We start from the raw sequence: 18482 nt of genomic DNA on the forward strand, positions 1-18482 counted from the left end.
CATCCATAAACCTCCTCCTTGGCCTTTCGCTTTTCCTCCTTCCTGGTGGCTTCATCCTCAGCAGTCTCCTACTGATATACCCCATGTCCCTCTTCTAAACATGTCCAAACCATCAATCACGCCTCCCTCACCTTGTCTCCAAAACGTCCTACATGCAGTGTCCTCTAATAAACTCATTTCTAAATATTTCACAAATAATAATGAAAATGAAGCACACTGCAAACTGGGCTGTGTAAAAATATCTAAGTCTTCTAAAATGCATGTAGATGAACAAAACACATGATGGTGTTTAAATCTAATGTTTAATAGAGTGTGTGAGGCGACACTACTGAGTGTGTAGAGCAGCATCAGTGAACATGCAAGAATGAAGGAGTGAAGAGTGTGCAGAGAAACAGTCACAGATGACAGCACTGAGCTCTATGCTCTTCCTTTCCACTCCATCATCTACATCTTTACTTATGAGTGAAGGTGAAACACACTGCACTTTGCATGTATTTTTAATGATGAAGCTCATTGATATAAAACAGGTTTCCATGTTGCATTCTACATTACAGACACAATTTAAATATCATAACATTTAACATAAATGAATTAGTGTCAGTAATCACTATAAACAGAGAGAAATCACATGTTCTCTGATGTCCCTGATTGATTATTAGTAATTGATTAATTTTATTATCATTATCAGTGTGAGTATGTAAGTGAACTTGTAGTCAGTTTGGAAAACATGACTTACACACATCCATACTCAGAATTACACAATAATATTTACTGATTAATGTAATGCAAAAAAAAAAAATTCTTAAACAGTTTGCTGATTTGTAATGAACTGATGTTCTGAATATTCTGTAATGAAACATTTCTCTTTCTCTTTAACAGTAAACACACTACATGAAGACTCACCATGAACTGTGATGTTGACAGGATTACTGTTTTCTCCAGATTCAGACTCACACCAGTAAACTCCAGTGTAGGATGTGGAGAGGAAGCTGAATTTACATGTAGATCCTGTAACTGATCTCCACCGTGAACAATCTAACACTCCTTCACTGTCTGTGTATCGTCTCACTGTCCATCCAGTAGAGTTACTCTGGTCCTCACAGCTCAGTGAGAGAGAGTCACGAGTAAAGTGTTGAGTTCTGCTGGGACTGATGATCAGAGACACTGGAGGAGATTCACCTTCAACACAGAAGAAATACAAATAAATATATGTGCAATTTGTAATGCAATGAGGATACAAGTGTGTGTGTGTGTGTGTGTGTGTGTGTGTGTGTGTGTGTGTGTTCAGAATGATGTCTATTAATTTGATAATCAAAGCCACAGTCCACAACATGAGACAAAACACACACAGGTATAACGTGATAATCGGTCGAGAAAACATGTAATAAAATCAAAACTTGGGAAAACAGAAATATCTTGAAATTGCTGAAAAGGTAGAAAAATGGCATAGACAGAAGGCAAACAATTAACCGTTAAAGTGAAATGAGAATAGGTGCACGTAAGACATCAGTTTAGAACCATGGAGAAAAGGGAAATGAACTTTTTTGGTGTAATGTTAAATAAAGCAGATTATTATATTACATCCAATCTTGGAAAACTGAAACAGCCGTTTTATCACATTGTTGATTTTGAGTCTGTTGTGTTTTCAGCAAGTAACTGTAGCAACAAGTAGCTGACTAACAACAACTTAGAACAACTAAATAGTGTAATTTACAATTAGAATTTAAATATGTTGTTGTTAGTTACGAATTAACCAAGGACTCAAGCAATCTGAGTAAATGAGAAGGATTTATGAATCCCAAGTCATTTAAAGGATCAGGTTATTTAACCTGGATGAATCCTGATTTGCTCATCACTAATCAACAACAATCTTGATGTCCTCATTCATCCCTCACACAAACACAATGCAGATACATTTGATGGAGCACACCGACCAAGAAGTTTACACTTAAATGTAGCATCTTTTCTTACTAATATACATTATGTATTTAGTAATCTGGTAGTTAATTACATTTTCTTTACCAGAGATCCATAGAGGCTGTGGATTGCTGTACAGTGTGTAACTGACTGGTTCTCCTCTCTCTCCTCTACACACATAAACTCCTGTGTGATGAAGAGCAGAAGGACTGAGAGTGTAGGAGCCTCCAGATCCTCTGCAGCTGTCTGAGAGAAGCTCCACATACATGATAGAGACATGATTCATTTGTACTGCAGTTACACCGTCTCTGTAGGGAACAGCTGTGTACCAGCTGAATGTCCAGTCTGTAGAGGAGTCTGTAACCTCACAGCTTAGAGTCACTGAGTCTCCTTCAGTCAGCCAGTTCTGTGGAGATACACTCAGTACTGGATGTGGTCTCTCTGTTACACAGGAAATACAGTACAAAGTTTTCAACAACACTGATTCTGTACATCTCTAGACTACTGACAGGACTGTGTGAAGTGCCAACTAGACACACTTTAATAAAACAGTTTTAAACCTTTATTGATTAATTTGTCAATATACACAAAACTTAACCATAACAATTGCATCGTTTTGTTCATTTGCATGCTGCAGTCTTTTTGTCTCAGGGTATAGATAATGTAAAGGATCCCCTATACTCTCTCTGAACGAGCTGTTGCTATGGAAACAATAACATATTAGAATACATGCACTGGGCTGCTGTTATAGAAAACATTGAAATTGTGTGGTTTATATTTTGTTAAATACAACCTGTAATGATTTCAGTATATTTTAAACATTATAAAATAATATGGTATTGCAATAATTAAAACATATTTATTATTCACATTTCATCTAACTTCAAACCCATTGGATGGGATGTGAAAAAAAATATTATGACACCCTTTACTGTAATCTTGGCAGGTTCACTGTATTCTGTGTAGTAGTAGTAGTTCTTGTTTTCGTAGTTGTAGTAGGTGTAATACTGGAAGTAGTTTCTTGAGCGTGCACAACACCGGTACTCTGTTTCTCCTGCTTTATTGACTGTCACTTTAAGTGAGTTTGCTTGTTCACTGTTCAGAAGCTGAACCCACTGATTTCTATTAAGAAAGAGAAACTCCCATTCAGTCGTCTCCTGCAGCTCACAGCTCAGAGTGATGGTGTCTCCAGTGTAGATGGAGCTCCGAGGATTCACTCTGATAGTTGGTTTGTTTTTTTCTGTTAGTATAAAATGATCAAGATGTCAAAACTGATTTTCAATTTAGCAGAAGATTTACTATATTTTAACATATGAAAAAGCAACAATTGTTTATTTTAACATTTAAAAGTAATTTTTGTGAATTTACCAAGAGCACAAACTGAATGGTCATCAATAAGTTATAAACAAACTGATCAACTCTACACCACCTTCTAAGCTCAATAGAAATAAATAAATAAATCACCTTCAGCATGAGCCACTGGTATCTGTGAAACCAACACTGAGAAAAGAGACAGAAATAGAAAAGATGATGTAGACATTAAAATCATTTTGTTTACAATATATTTTTGTTTTTTGTTTGCTATTTGAAATCAGCACATCAACTCACACGATTAATTTCTTTTCAGAAAATCTAAACTACTGTCTGTTACAAGGAAGAACGTCATTATTCTGTTCATTAATATATTTATTATTCATTATTTTATGAAGTAATCAGGTTGTAGCAGCTATTATTTTTAGTGTTATCTTGCAGCTACGATAAAAAAGATCTTTCACACTGTAACATTCAGTCACTTAATTACACAATAAACTCATCTTTCAGAATGCAGATGAACAACTTATACCCAACAATTCACTTTAATGAAAACACAAAGAGAACATTTACTCACAGAACATCACAGGAAGTGGATTGAACTCCATCCTGTCCCTCTAATGACTAACTGAACGACAGAAGAGAGGTATGTGGTCAAGTCTTATCACTTCCTCTGTCACTGTCAGTTCAACGTGTTTCACCAGCTGAAATTACTCAGTAAATAGAAAGCAATCCTGCCTCGTGTCAGTGCAAATTAATATCAACTGGTTCAGTCCCAACTAATGGCCTATATGAAGGTGTTCCATTACCAAGGTGTCACACAAGAAACATCTCATGATGGGTAAAAGCAAAGAGTGTAAGTGGCCTTGGTTTTTCGTTTGTTTGAAGAATTGTTCATTTGCAGGGTTTTGTGTGTGTAGGCGGAACCTGTGTTCGGGATGAGATTGATCGGAGGTATTTATCTATGATGCGCACGTTCACAGCATGTGCCCTTTTTTGGTTAGCTGTTGGTTTTTTGTCTCTGCATGCGTTCTGAGAAATAGCGTGAAGTCTTTATTTTTGAACACTGGTACTGGATTGTCGGAGTTTAGCAGAGTTTGGTAATGTTTTGCACCCTTGGTAAAGCGAAGCGAGGCATGATTTTCGTTTTAATGTGAAATCTGGCTATGATAGCTTATAGCTCATTACTCTGTTAAGTTGATGATCCTTTAATGAGTAAATGTAATTTTTTTTACATTTTGATTATATGTGTATTTTTCTATATTTATTTTAAGTTTCACGGTGTTGAACGGTGATTGGTGGATGGTTCATGTTGAAGAGTATGACTCGTGAACTAAAGACATGTCATAATAAATGATCTACCCCTAAAGAGACTCTCTGTTCATGTATCGATGCCCAGGGCTGCTACAAAGAGCTCTCTCAAGACCTTGGCAACCTAACTGATACAAAACATACTGATGGCATTGTTCACTGAAGGATTTTAAAACTTGTGAATGTTCCAGTGAGCAGTGTTGGGACCATAATCCAGAAGTGGAAAGAACATAATTTCTCTATAAACCAGCCATGACCAGGTTCTCCTCACAAGATTTCAGACAGAGGAGTCAAAGGAATATCAGAAGAGTTGTCTAGGAGCCAAGGACCACTTGTGGAGAGCTTTAGAAAGACCTGGAAACAACAGGTACAATTGTTTTAAAAAAAAGTCCAGTCCAGCCAATCACCTGATTTGATGTGTTAAATACTTATTTTTATCTGTATATACAGATCTGTATTATTTAAATTCTAACAAATGTAAATTATATAATTAATTTTTTTCAATCAGTTTATTTTATTTAATCAATTTAATGTGTGCCAATTTAATCAATATATACAGTGGAAGGGGGCGTGGCAGGTGGATTCCTGACAGATAAACATGTACTGTATGTATTTTTATAGCAACGCTGTTGTGTAAAAAAACCCTTCAAAAACACGTGCATGCACATTCTCATTTATTAATGCACATCATGTACATAAAGAAATTTCAAGCACGTTAATATACTGCCGCCATTTTGATTTTCTTTTATCTCGATCATCGGTTACCTCGATGCTTTTTGGCGACCCCCTAGGACATCGACATAACCGGGTTCCACTGTATAAAACATATTGCATAATTTGATTTATTCAATTTTATTTTTGTATATTTTATTTAAAATTGTTTAGCACAAGAAAGACATTCAGCTTCAAAATGAGAAGAGCCTGAACATGGCTGTTGTGACACACCCGAGTGTCACAACAGCGACCCCGCGAAGGAAATGGGAATAACTCAATCATTCTTTATTGAAATGTCAGAACACAAACATATCTTGAGTCAAGTTGCGAACCGTGAAGCTTGTAGAATCCTGAATGCGGGTACATTCCGTAAAGGGGTATAATTCGTAAGGAAAGTATAATCCTGAATTGCGAGTATGATCCTTAGAGCCAAAACCAGGAGCAGGAACCAGCAGGGAATGCTGGCGGTCAGGAGTCCAGTAGATCATCAAGAGGGGGCATGGCAGGAGGATTCCTGACACTGAGCAGCCTGTGTGAATGAAAATAGTTGAATCCTTTTGATGCTATAGAGAAGAAACTGTCAAGAATTAGTCGCATTAGCAACATGTGAGGAAAATGACAGTTGATTGTCAATGGTTATCCCAAGGAATATAAGTGAGTTTTGTAAAAGATTTGCAAGGACCTAGTGTTGAGCCTTGTGGGACACCTGTGGAGAGTCGGCATGGAGCAGATGTTGACTCCCTCCATGTTACCTGGTGTGAGCGATCTTCCAGATAGAAAGCAAATCATTCCCATGCTGCTCCACAAATTCCAAGACTCCTGAGAGTTGACAAAAAAGTATTGTGATTGACCATGTCAAATGTTGCTCAAAGGAGGATGAGGACAGATGACAGCTTGGCTGATCTAACAGCATGTAGTTTCTTAGTTACAGCGCCGTCTCTGTGAAATGTGCTGTTTTAAAGCCAGATCTGATTGGGATTTTGGAAGGTGTTTCTGTGAAAGGTAACCAGACAGTTAGTTATAAGCAATGCATTCCAGAATTTTAGAAAGAAAGGAGAGAAGCGATACTATTCTGTAGATGGCTCCAGAGCATGTTTCTTCAAGATCGAATAACCCTTTGTCTCTTGAAGGTACAGTAGGTGGTACATGGTAAGATGCTAAGGATCCATTGATGATTGTGGTGATGAATGTCAGCAGGTCATGTGAGATAGTGGAAGAGATTGGATCCAGTGGGCAGGTGGTGGGATTGCAAGTTTGTAAAAAATTGCATCACCTTTGAGCAGGTTGGAGGGTATAGAAACTGGAATGGGTCAAGTGTATTGGAAATGATACTTGAAACGGTATACTACAACATTAATGATACTCTACATGCAAGCCTCTTCTTTTAGTAACTTACCACCATTTTTATTACAGATAACCAAAAATGTACATTAATACAGATGCTTAAACTTGATCACAACACGTTTGCTAAGGACCGGTATAATAATAGCATAGTGTTCCTATTAAGATGGCTAGTAAATGGGGTCTCCAACTTGCTTTGAATGAGTCTAATGAGTGTCAATAATAAAATAAAATAGCCCAGATAAAATAGCCCAGAATATCAACAGTTAAATAATTAGTACTTAGTTGTTGCTTTTGCACATCTACCTTCACACCTCTTGCAGCTCTTCAAAGTTTAATTTGCAGCACTGCATTAAAATAGAATAAAAAAACTTGCAAAATGTCATTGCTCTGTGTGTTTATAGGAATTGTTTGAGAAGTGTTTGTTCATGCAGTTTTTGCTCTTATCTTTAACACAGAGGTACATAATGATTAGTAATTATTCAAATGTGATGTACATTAGTTTGGTATTAGTGTGTATTAGATTAAACTTGCTTTACTGAGATATTTTACTGCACAGAACATAATAATAACAAAAAATGGAAATGAAATGTGAGTATGGCTATTTAATGCTATAATGGTTTTGTTATAGCCTTACTGTAGTAGTACAGCAAGAAACAGAAGATCGGGTACAGAGTTCATTAATACAGACTAATTTACACTCATTAGATTAGTTAATTATTATAGTTTTAGCAATTCATTACACATCAAACAAACATGGATACACTGATCACCTGAAAAGTCAAGCTCAAATACAAACACTGTCCAAATCACACAATAATCTCAAACAACTTTATACCTCAACACTTACTCTAATGAAGAGAACAGATACTGAGAGAGTGACAGAGCAGTGGTGTGTGTTAAAGCCATACCACTTCCTGTGTACACATTTAGACACACACACAAATGAGAGACAGCAAGAATGTAGTTTCTGTTCCTGTTTTAAATCATATGTCAAAGCTATGATGTTTTGAGTTAAAGAACAACACTGAGTGTCAGTGCTGTAAATGTCTGTTATATAGTCACTGACCACTTATACCTGCTCTAATGCAGCAATCCAATCAGCCAATCATGTAGCAGCAGCAAAAAGCACAAACTTCTGCAGTAACTTGCTGTTCTAATATCTGCTGCAATATATATATATATTTCTGCAATTTTTCCACACAACAGTCTATATAGATTACACAAGCAAAAGGAAACATGTCTGTATGTTTGTTTGATATTCAAATATGGTGTGCTGAGACCAGCTGCTGCCACGACGGCTAACATTTTAATTTTGTTATTTTAATCTCTTTTTATTTTCTTCGGGGCTTCTATTGGCTGCAAATGAATATTCTAATTTATATTGGCCTACAAAGTACTCACCAATCATTACTTTAAGTATCTAATCAAGTACTTGAAGTAAGAGGTTGAGAGGGAACAAAGGACCTGTATCAGCAGCCCCAAGGGAAATGAGCTGATATAAGAAACAGTACAGTGAGTTCTCACACACAACATGCCCTCCTGCTTAGTATCCTACTAGAAAGAATCCAGTCTCTGGAGGAGAAACTTTACAAACTCAGATCAAAGGTCAAGGTACGGAGGGGCATTCACGACTACAAGCTTTGCTTCACTGAGCTGGTAGATTTCTTCTTGATTCAGACATGTATAACCCACCTTGCTTGAGCCCCACAGTGATGTTTTAAAACTCTTGCTATTTTTTTTACACATAGGACTGTGTGGTCACATTTATCACTACTGATGACACTGGTGTTGTGGGCTGATCTATATTAAACATCAGAAGGTCCACTTTGGAGAAAATAAAATGTCTGGGTTACTGGTTGTCAGCCAGTCGAATGGACATTTCCGGGGTTTCCACTTCCGCTTTCGGATTGGCACCATCCTGCAGTCGGCTTCTCAGACTTTTACTTTCTCATGGTATTTGCCTTTTACCTACATTTGCTCTGTTTCCCAGGTCTCTTCCTCGGACTAAGTTCGGACCCGCCCCCGCTCTTGGAGACGCTCGGACCCGCTCATGTGCTTCTCCCGCTTGTGTTACGGACAGTCGGTATTAACTCTATAAGTGCCAGTGGTACACCGCATTCTGTAACTATCGTATGTTGTGACCCTAGAGGACGTTGTTGCTAAAATGCAGCTTAAAAGAGATCATCTAGAGAAGTTTGCAAGGTAAACAGCGTAAATTCAAACTTCAGCATCCACTGTATGTTAAATGTTATATATTTCAAATAAATAAAGACACACATTCATACACAATGTTAACAATGAATAAAATAAAAAAATATATACAAATAACAGTCTAAAGCATTCACATCTGACATGTCGTTTTATTAACCTTGATTAGTAAATATTATTTATTTATTAATGAATTTATCAGAATGGTTAAAAAAGCAGTCATGGAAAAGCTTTGTTTTTTTCAATAATGTGAATTACTCTTTTCTAAACAGTTAATGGCGCATCCATCTGTTTCTCTGCAGCATAACAGCAGACTGTTCTCCAAGCATGTTCAAGGTAACGCACGGCACCAGATGCGTTGTCGCACCAACATTTGATAAACAGTGGACAGTGATGTTTGAATTTACGCTGTTTGCATGACAAACTTCGCTAGATGATATATTTTAAGCTGCATTTCAGCAACAGTGCTCTCTAGGGTCACAACATACAATGGTCACAGACTCTGGTGGAACCAAGTGTTCATAAGTATTTAATCAGACTCTCGTCACAACAACTATTTGACTATAAACTGCCCCAAGCACTCAGGAACCTTAACACCTCCACCACTGACAGCAACCATTACAGCCTTAATTGAGAACAGCAAGCAAGTGTGTTGCAATCAGCATATTTCACCATCAGCATCAGCACCATTCACACTGAGCTTCCTGACCAGCAGCCTATCTACAGCAAGCAGAACTGGACCAGGGCCAGCAAGAGAATAATGCACCTCAGCAATACAAACAGAGGACATTTCTCTCTGTTGCAGTCGGGGAAGTGCGCAACTTCAGGAGCAACTTCTTCCTGGAGACAATTAAGGGCTCTCAACAAGTGACCACCAAGGACCAGAGACAAGAGCCTGAACTCAGCACACAACACCCACTACCGCATACTGCTGCTTTACTTGCAAACACAAACTTGTGCAAAGCTGCACTTTTTGGAAACTTAATTTCACAACATAATCTACCTCCATGGTTGAAAATGCTGCTAAATATGTGCACATACTGCATATATTATATTCTTACTGGAAACCATATTCTATGTAAATTCTTTATTCTGGTATTCAATTTTTATTCCTGCAATTGTTACATTTGAACCTTTTTTCATTTCATTTATGTAAAATGTCATCATAATAAGCAATTACCTATTTAACTGCATAACATGTTTTTGTGACAAATACAATTTGAATTTCCATTTTTTTTTTTTTTGCTGTGGACATTTATCTCCTCAAAGTCCTGCTGAGATCATCACTCTACCTTACTGCTCTGCTGAGTTTTAAAAGGATTGTTTTTAAAGGTTTGTCTGAGGGGGTGGAAGTTGAGGGTGTAGTAGTAGTCAAGAGAAGTAAAAATGTTGTTGGTTACAATTTGGTTTTAAAAGAATGCAGTGAGTGTGAAAGTTAAGTTGTTATAATTGGTCTATTGCATATCCTCATTCACACCTCCCCACTCTTCACATACATCAATGCATTAAAATAAAAACTAAACCACATCCACAAACTGGTCTCTGCTCCCAGGCCTCTATTAATAAAACTCATGAGCAATGTATATTTTAGTTTCCTGTTCAGAACACATTCTTCCTGAAAGACGTGATTGTAAACCACACTATCTGAAAGCAGTTAGTCAGAAATGACTTTCATTAATGAAAGTACAAACAGCATTCAGTCATTATCATTAAGCAGATCAAATGATCACGAGAGGTTGCATGTGAGCAACATATGACAACAGGACACAGAATAAAACTCATTTAAACTCATTACACTGTTCAAACTCTGTTTTAAACTTGTTTTCCTCGTACTCTGTTGGACGATTAATTCTACTAAAATTACTTACACATCAAACTAAATTAAATGTCAGAACCAATATGGATACACGGATCCACCTGAACAGTGATGCTGAAATACAAACAAATCATGCAAAAAGCTATTCAGGACATTCAGGCTGCAGATAGAAAAAGAGAACATTTACTCACAGAACATCACAGCGAGTGGATTGAACTCCATCCTGTACCTTTAATGACTGACTGAGTGAGAGTGCAGATGTGTGTGTTAAAGCCGTACCACTTCCTGTGTTCATACAAAAAGAGAAACACAGAGAGAGAGAGAGAGAGAGAGAGAGAGAGAGATGCATGCATGCGTGCACAAAATGAGAGAATGTAAGTGTTTCCTGTTTTAAGAGTCACACAGCAAATTCTATAATTCAGCAATTAATGCAATATTATAATCAGCAAATCACAATTCACAAACTAAGTAACTTGTATTTTATAAATCTCCTGGAATTTTTACACACAACACTCTCTAAAAATTACACAAACTAAAATAAACACCTTTTTTGTTGAGAGAGGTCAGAGCAGAATGTTCAGATTAGATTGAGCTGACAGGAAAGGCTGCAGAAACTCAATATGTGGCGGCCAGTGATTGAAAAGTAAAACTAAAATTCCTTTGTCTCCCTCTAGTGGTAACTGCAGTATAAATTTAATCCTGACATTATACACATTAATACAGTGGCCCCCAAGTCAATTGGTACCGGGCCGCACTGAAAGAATACATAGCTTACATTATTTTCGTTTTATTTATTATCTGATTCTGAACGATATTTTATTTTGGAAAATTACCGGATTCTCTCCACCACATCTGTCTGTGACTCACTCTTGATGCATGTCAATATGCCTTGGTGACATGTCTTACCTACAACCGCTACCTTCTTAAAGGGGCTCCTCAGGCTGCTAACATTACCAGTAAATTCAAACCCCCAAGCTAGCAAAATGAACAAAAACTAACACAGTGGATTCACATTTGTAATTCTATTTAGAAAATACCAGTTTTTATGCCGGTTGTATCATTTTATTTTGTTGTATTTATCCGCCACACCTTAAAGGCCGGTCCGTGAAAATATTGTCTGACATTTAACAGGTCTGTGGCGCAAAAAAGGTACTGATTCAAATAAATCTCATTACAGTTTACTCTGTTCAGGAACATTAAGAACAGTCTGTACACATTTTACGCATTGTTTAAAAGACAGGAGGTGGAGCTAAAGGTAGCAGAGCTGAAGATGTAGAGATGTTCATTTGGAGTAACAACAATGAACACAATTAGAAATGAGTTTATTAGTGGAACAGCGAATGTGGGATGTTTTGGAGACAAGGTGAGGGAGGCGAGATTGAGAGGGTTTGGACATGTGCAGAGGAGGTACATGGGGTATATCAGTAGGAGAATGCTGAGGATGGAACCACCAGGAAGTAGGATAAGAGGAAGACCAAGGAAGAGGTTTATGGATGTGGTGAGGGAAGACATGCAGTTGGTGTGAAAGAGGCAGATGTGGAGATCAGGGGGAGTTGGAGACGGATGATCCGCTGTGGCGGCACTAAGAAAAAAGGAGTTGTAACTAAGTTGTAATTGGCATTTATTTTCAATTCAGGCTAATGTAGTAACCTCCACCTGCACGGTGATGTAAATGGTTCAGTTTTGGCATGTGTTAGTGACTTTAGCAGTGTTTCTAATCCAGTGAATCATTAGTGAATAATAATCATGGATTATCACTTTCAAGTAATTTTTTTTTCAGTAAACCAGAGTTTTAAAATCTCATACATTGCTTCTAAATTAATGGACACATCAAGCAGAGGAGAGTGGAAAAGACTCCGGACAGTGACTGGGGGCGCGAGTGTGTGGATGAGCCCCAGTGTGATCAGAGGGAAGAGGGAAAGACAGAGGATGAATGTGAATAAAGAAAGCTCTGCTAAGTGAACTAGTCAGTTTCTTTCTTTTTCAGCATTGAAACAATAAAATCTTTTCCAACAGTTATTTGCTTTTAACAGAACATTTTATTAACTCAATTCCATAAGAAACTAAAAAGCCAACAATACATCAGTAAGATTGGAAATTTGTACATAGATGAATACCAATAGAAATAAAGCAAACATTGTTTGGTTTATATATTTAGTAGATTTTGCCATAAGTACATAATTATATAAAAATAAAACATTTCGTTTTCATCACATCTACAATTAAAGTTCACACATCTGAAAAAACAAACAAAACTAACAGTCAAAGTGAGATTGGAAGTTTACTCCTCATAAATCACCTCAAACTAATCTCAGATATACAGAAGAACACACAGAAAACAAATCCAGTAGTGATAAAACCAACACTGAAAAGATACAAAACACTATTAGTTCACCACCATATTTCAGATAACAGTAAATTAACTCACTTTTATGTTGCATTAATCGAAAGCTTCCTGCATTCAGCTTTACAGAAAATACAACCTGCACTGGAAACTATTATACTGCAGTCATTTCCCAATCATGCAGTTTAAACCACATACAGTCTCTGGATATTAATCAAAACTCACTCGTGCATGTTCTAGCACACAAAACACCTCCTAGTCTTTCAGTTCTTCCAATGATACTAGTTTCCATTCACACCTGATCCTTTTTCATCTCATTCCTTTCTGTCAGGATGAAACCCTAATGTTGGGATTTGTGTTAAGAGGTCCAGCAACTGAAAGTCCTGCTGGCAGAGTATTCAATATTTTCAAAACAATTTATTTGTATAAACCTCGTTACAGTTACATGCATTGTGAAGTTTGAATGTGCAGGTCAACATGTTGGGATTAAACTCACTCCAGCAGCAGATGCATTCATTTATTACATCAAATGGTATTTTGCAGAAGCACAACTCAACCTTCAGACAATGAATCAACATTTACTTTTGAACTATAAGATTTTAAACAATAGTGTTACTCTGTTTTGCATTAGCAGCATGTAGCAGCAATGAGGATATTTATAAGATGCAGAGAAAATAACAGCATGTAAAAAAATAAAAATTATAACATTAAAATCAAACAATAATAAAATGACAGTAAACACATCCCCTTTTTATAGATGAACTTTGTTCACACCTCTATGACTGCATTCTCAATTCTGTCTTCATCAGTGTGAGCTGTTAAAGAAAAGCACAGCGGCATTAGTTTCATTAAACAAAAATAACAATTTAATTTCGTCCTAAACACAGTTTAAAGGGTGTTTGTTTAATGCTTATAAATGACAGTGAAGTAATAAATGATGCTGATTCAGGAAAAAATGTTAGAAAATAAACATTCATTCGTCATCTTTAACTGCAAAATGTGAATCAGAGATTCTTTATCAATTATTACAACCAATTTATTACCAAGCCCTTTTGTGCTATTAAAATATTTTACCTCATAATTTTAAACACTAAATTAAATATTCTCTAATGGCTGTTTCTATGATGGAGAAGTCAGAACATCTACTTATTAAATACACTTCATCAATTTTACAGTTTTAACTTAATGTACACTGTTAGAAATTGTTGTTAATTCACGGCAGAATTTCAACAGTATAATAATGTTATGTTCAAAAGCAGTACATTGCTGTATTATTGTTGTTGTAAAATGATGTAGACACAATATAACGGCATTTTTCTGTATTTATTACTCAGAGGAAATAAAACATTACTATACAGTATTTTTGTAAACTGCAGTGAGCACGGGGACTTTTATCTGTCTTCATAACAATAACAGGTGAGTTCCCTTTTGTTTGCGTGACAAAATTCATTACATTTGCTACGGCAGCTAACGTGTGGTGGATATTGGAAGTTAATCGATCTTCTATTTGCTCATTTTCAGTGATTAATACGTGAAATGCATCACTGTGTTGTGCAGCTGGATTTCAGACTCGGGTTGCATTATTCATTCAGCAAAATATGTGATAATCCTTCTGTAAAGTTAATTTTTCAAACCCCATTGCACTAAAATCACATTGTCTTTGTATCACACTAAAATGACTGGTGTTTTCCGCTGCTTTTCTCAAATTCGTGAAGCCTCCAGCGTTAAAAAAAAAAACGTATATATCGGTGTTAGTGTGTTTTACTTTTTGCCCAAAAGATCTGCGTGCTGTTGCTTGTTTTATTTCCGGAATAAAAACTGTTATTTATACGAGAATATACTTTGCTTTATGTTCTCTGTAAGTTATCATTTCCCCTTCACTCTAGTTCTAAACACACACATTTGTTTTTCAGGCGGTTAATCGGGATAAATCCGGAAAAGAGCACAAGGCTGTAGGAGTATCAAAGCGGACATGTCTCTAAAAAATTAATAGATTTTAAGTGGGACTTTATATAAGTAATACACACCACAGACTACACACATTACACACACACAAACATCGATACACACACTCAAAACACACACATCACACACAAGCATATTCACTCAAAAATATTGTATATATTGGGTGTTTTCTGTCATTCATTTTGTCTTAATTTCCAGAGTAATTATTTTTTTTTAAGATGTATTTCCATGCATGTAATAAGCTTTGGGCTTTTGGTTGACCATTGTTTTTATTTTATACAAATGTTCTGTAAATAAGAATCTGTGTTATTTTCTTTAATGTTATTTAGGTTTTATACTAAGACAGTTTAATAAAGAAGAGATGGTTCGAAACAACTCTCTAAAGCTGATTTACTTCTGTTAAAGAGTACATTTAAACATGGTAGTAATGTGGTGTTTTGTTTTTGGTAGTTAAACTGGGGCAATTTTTTAAATCACAAGGTTTAGAAAACAGCTAATTATATTTTCAGAAATATACTATAATGTATAAACAGTGTTATTTTGTATTTGCAAAAACAGTAGCCAACTGTAAATTTCGCCAACAATAAGACAATGTTAATTTTACAATAAGTTGCTGGCAACCGTGCTGCCAGTTCTTTACTGTTTTTTAATAGGAAAATTTTTAACAGTTTACATTAGTGAAGGTAAAATAGAACTTCAGTTGAATCATCAGTCATTTTAATTTTAACATTTTAACCAGATATGACAAAGTTTAAATACAAACTCGATTCCAAAAAAAGTTGGAACAAAAACAGAATGCAATGATGTGGAACTTCGAAATGTTAATATCTTATTCAGAATACAACATAGATGACATATCAAATGTTTAAACTGGGAAAATTGATCATTTTACACGAAAAATAAGTTGATTTTTAATTTCATGGCATCAACACATCTCAAAAAAGTTTGGACAAGGCCATGTTTACCACTGTGTGGTGTCCCCTCTTCTTTTTATAACAGTCTGCAAACGTCTGGGGACTGAGGAGACAAGTTGCTCAAGTTTAGGAATAGGAATGTTGTCCCATTCTTGTACAATACAGGCTTCTAGTTGTTTAACTGTCTCAGGTCTTCTTTGTCGCATCTTCCTCTTTATGATGCGACAAATGTTTTCTATGGGTGAAAGATCTGGACTGCAGGTTGCCATTTCAGTACCTGGATCCTTCTTCTATGCAGCCATTATGTTGTAATTGATGCAGTATGTGGTCTGGCATTGTTATGTTCAAAAATGCAAGGTCTTCCCTGAAAGAAACGACGTCTGGATGGGAGCATATGTTGTTCTAGAACTTGGATATACCTTTCAGCATTGATGATGCCTTTCCAGGTGTGTAAGCTGCCTTTGCCACACGCACTCATGCAACCCCATACCATCAGAGATGCAGGCTTCTAAACTGAGCGCTGATAACAACTTGGGTTGTCCTTATCCTCTTTAGTCCAGATGACATGGCGTCCCAGTTTTCCAAAAAGAACTTCAAATTTCGATTTGTCTGACCACAGAACAGTTTTCCACTTTGCCACAGTGCATTTTAAATGAGCTTTGGCCCAGAGAAAATGCCTGCACTTCTGGATCATGTTTAGATATGGCTTCTATTTTGACCTATAGATTTTTAGTCAGCAACAGCAAATGGCACAGTGGATTGTGTTCACCGCCAATGTTTTTTGGAAGTATTCCTGAGCACATGTTGTGATTTCCATTACAGCAGCATTCCTGTATGTGATGCAGTGCCGTCTAAGGGCCCGAAGATCACAAGCATCCAGTCTGGTTTTCCGGCCTTGACCCTTACCCAAAGAGATTGTTCCAGATTATCTGAATCTTTGGATGATATGATGCACTGTAGATGATAACTTTAAACTCTTTCCATTTTTTCTCTGAGAAACTCCTTTCTGATATTGCCCCACTATTTGTTGCCGCAGCATTGGGGGAATTGTTGATCCTCTGCCCAGCTTGACTTCTGAGAGACACTGCCACTCTGAGAGGCTCTTTTTATACCCAATCATGTTGCCAATTGACCTAATACGTTGCAAATTGGTCCTCCAGCTGTTCCTTATATGTACATTTAACTTTTCCAGCCTCTTATTGCTACCTGTCCCAACTTTTTTGGAATGTGTAGCTCTCATGAAATCCAAAATGAGCCAATATTTGGCAGGACATTTCAAAATGTCTCACTTTCAACATTTGATATGTTATCTATATTCTATTGTGAATAAAATACAAGTTTATGAGATTTGTAAATTATTGCATTTCTCTTTTACTCACAATTTGTACAGTGTCACAAATTTTTTGGAATCGGGTTTATATAATAACCAAAATCAAAACTGGGGAAAAGAGGAAAATCTTGCAATTGTTACAAAGACATAAAAAATGGCATATACAGAAGATAAAACGGAGGATATTAAACAGTGTTTAAAGTGAAAATAACAATAGATCCACATGATCAGGGTTCACATCAGCTCAGAACCATGGCATTTCTCATCATTGTGGCAAAAGGTGAAATTGTACTTGTGTCATTTAACCACCGTATTTGCATTAACAAAGAAATAATACATACATTTGTTCTTATACTTATATATTTCTTTCTCTGATACTATTTAAAAACAGTTAATGTTCCTCACCAGAGATCCATAGAGGCTGTGGTTTGCTGTACAGTGTGTGACTGACTGGTTCTCCTCTCTCTCCTCTACACACATAAACTCCTGTGTGATGAAGAGCAGAAGAACTGAGAGTGTAGTTGCCTCAGATCCTCTGCTGCTGTCTGAGAGAAGCTCCACATACATGATAAAGCCATGAGTATTTTGCGTTGCAGTTACACCGTTTGGTAGGAAACAACTGTGTACCAGCTGAATGTCCAGTCTGTAGAGGAGTCTGTAACCTCACAGCTTAGAGTCACTGAGTCTCCTTCAGTCAGCCAGTTCTGTGGAGATACTCTCAGTACTGGATGTGGTCTCCCTCCTGCACAGATAATCAGCAGACTTTTTGAATGAACAGTGATAGAAAATATCTTAGAATTTTTCATTGTGATTCATGTGTCAACAATCCAAACTCACAGCCACATCTTACAGTGTAACAGCATCACTGAAGTTTAAGGATTAATTAAATTTAATTAATTAATTAATTAAACAGTTTAATAGTAAAAAGTTTAAAACTTCAACACCACTGATTCTGTACATATGTATAATTTGATACACGTATTGATCAGAATCCAGAATTTAAATTATGTGTTGTGTTATTAAAATAATTTCTGCATTTCTCTGTTTCCATACAGACATAAACATGTTGATAAGAGATTATGACTGTGTTCATTAATTTTGGGGTGGTTTATTTATTGATGAATAATACCTGCTCTTCAAGATTATTTAAAACATTATAGAATAACATGGAATTGCAATAATTAATAAATATTTGTTATTCAAATACTGCACAGAATTAAACCTGTTAAAGATTTAAATCATGACATACCTTTTACTGTAATCTTAACAGGTTCACTGAACTCTGTGTAGTTGTAGTTGTTGTTGTAG

General features: G+C 36.3%; 1 protein-coding gene across 1 annotated transcript in view; it reads left to right on the forward strand.

Moving 5' to 3' along the window:
• Nucleotides 1-18482, forward strand: part of LOC124386907 (carcinoembryonic antigen-related cell adhesion molecule 5-like) — a 403644-nt gene that overhangs the window by 30774 nt on the left and 354388 nt on the right. The window lies entirely within an intron of this gene.

This window comes from Silurus meridionalis, chromosome 6, assembly GCF_014805685.1.
Source record: "Silurus meridionalis isolate SWU-2019-XX chromosome 6, ASM1480568v1, whole genome shotgun sequence".
Classification (NCBI taxonomy): domain Eukaryota; kingdom Metazoa; phylum Chordata; class Actinopteri; order Siluriformes; family Siluridae; genus Silurus; species Silurus meridionalis.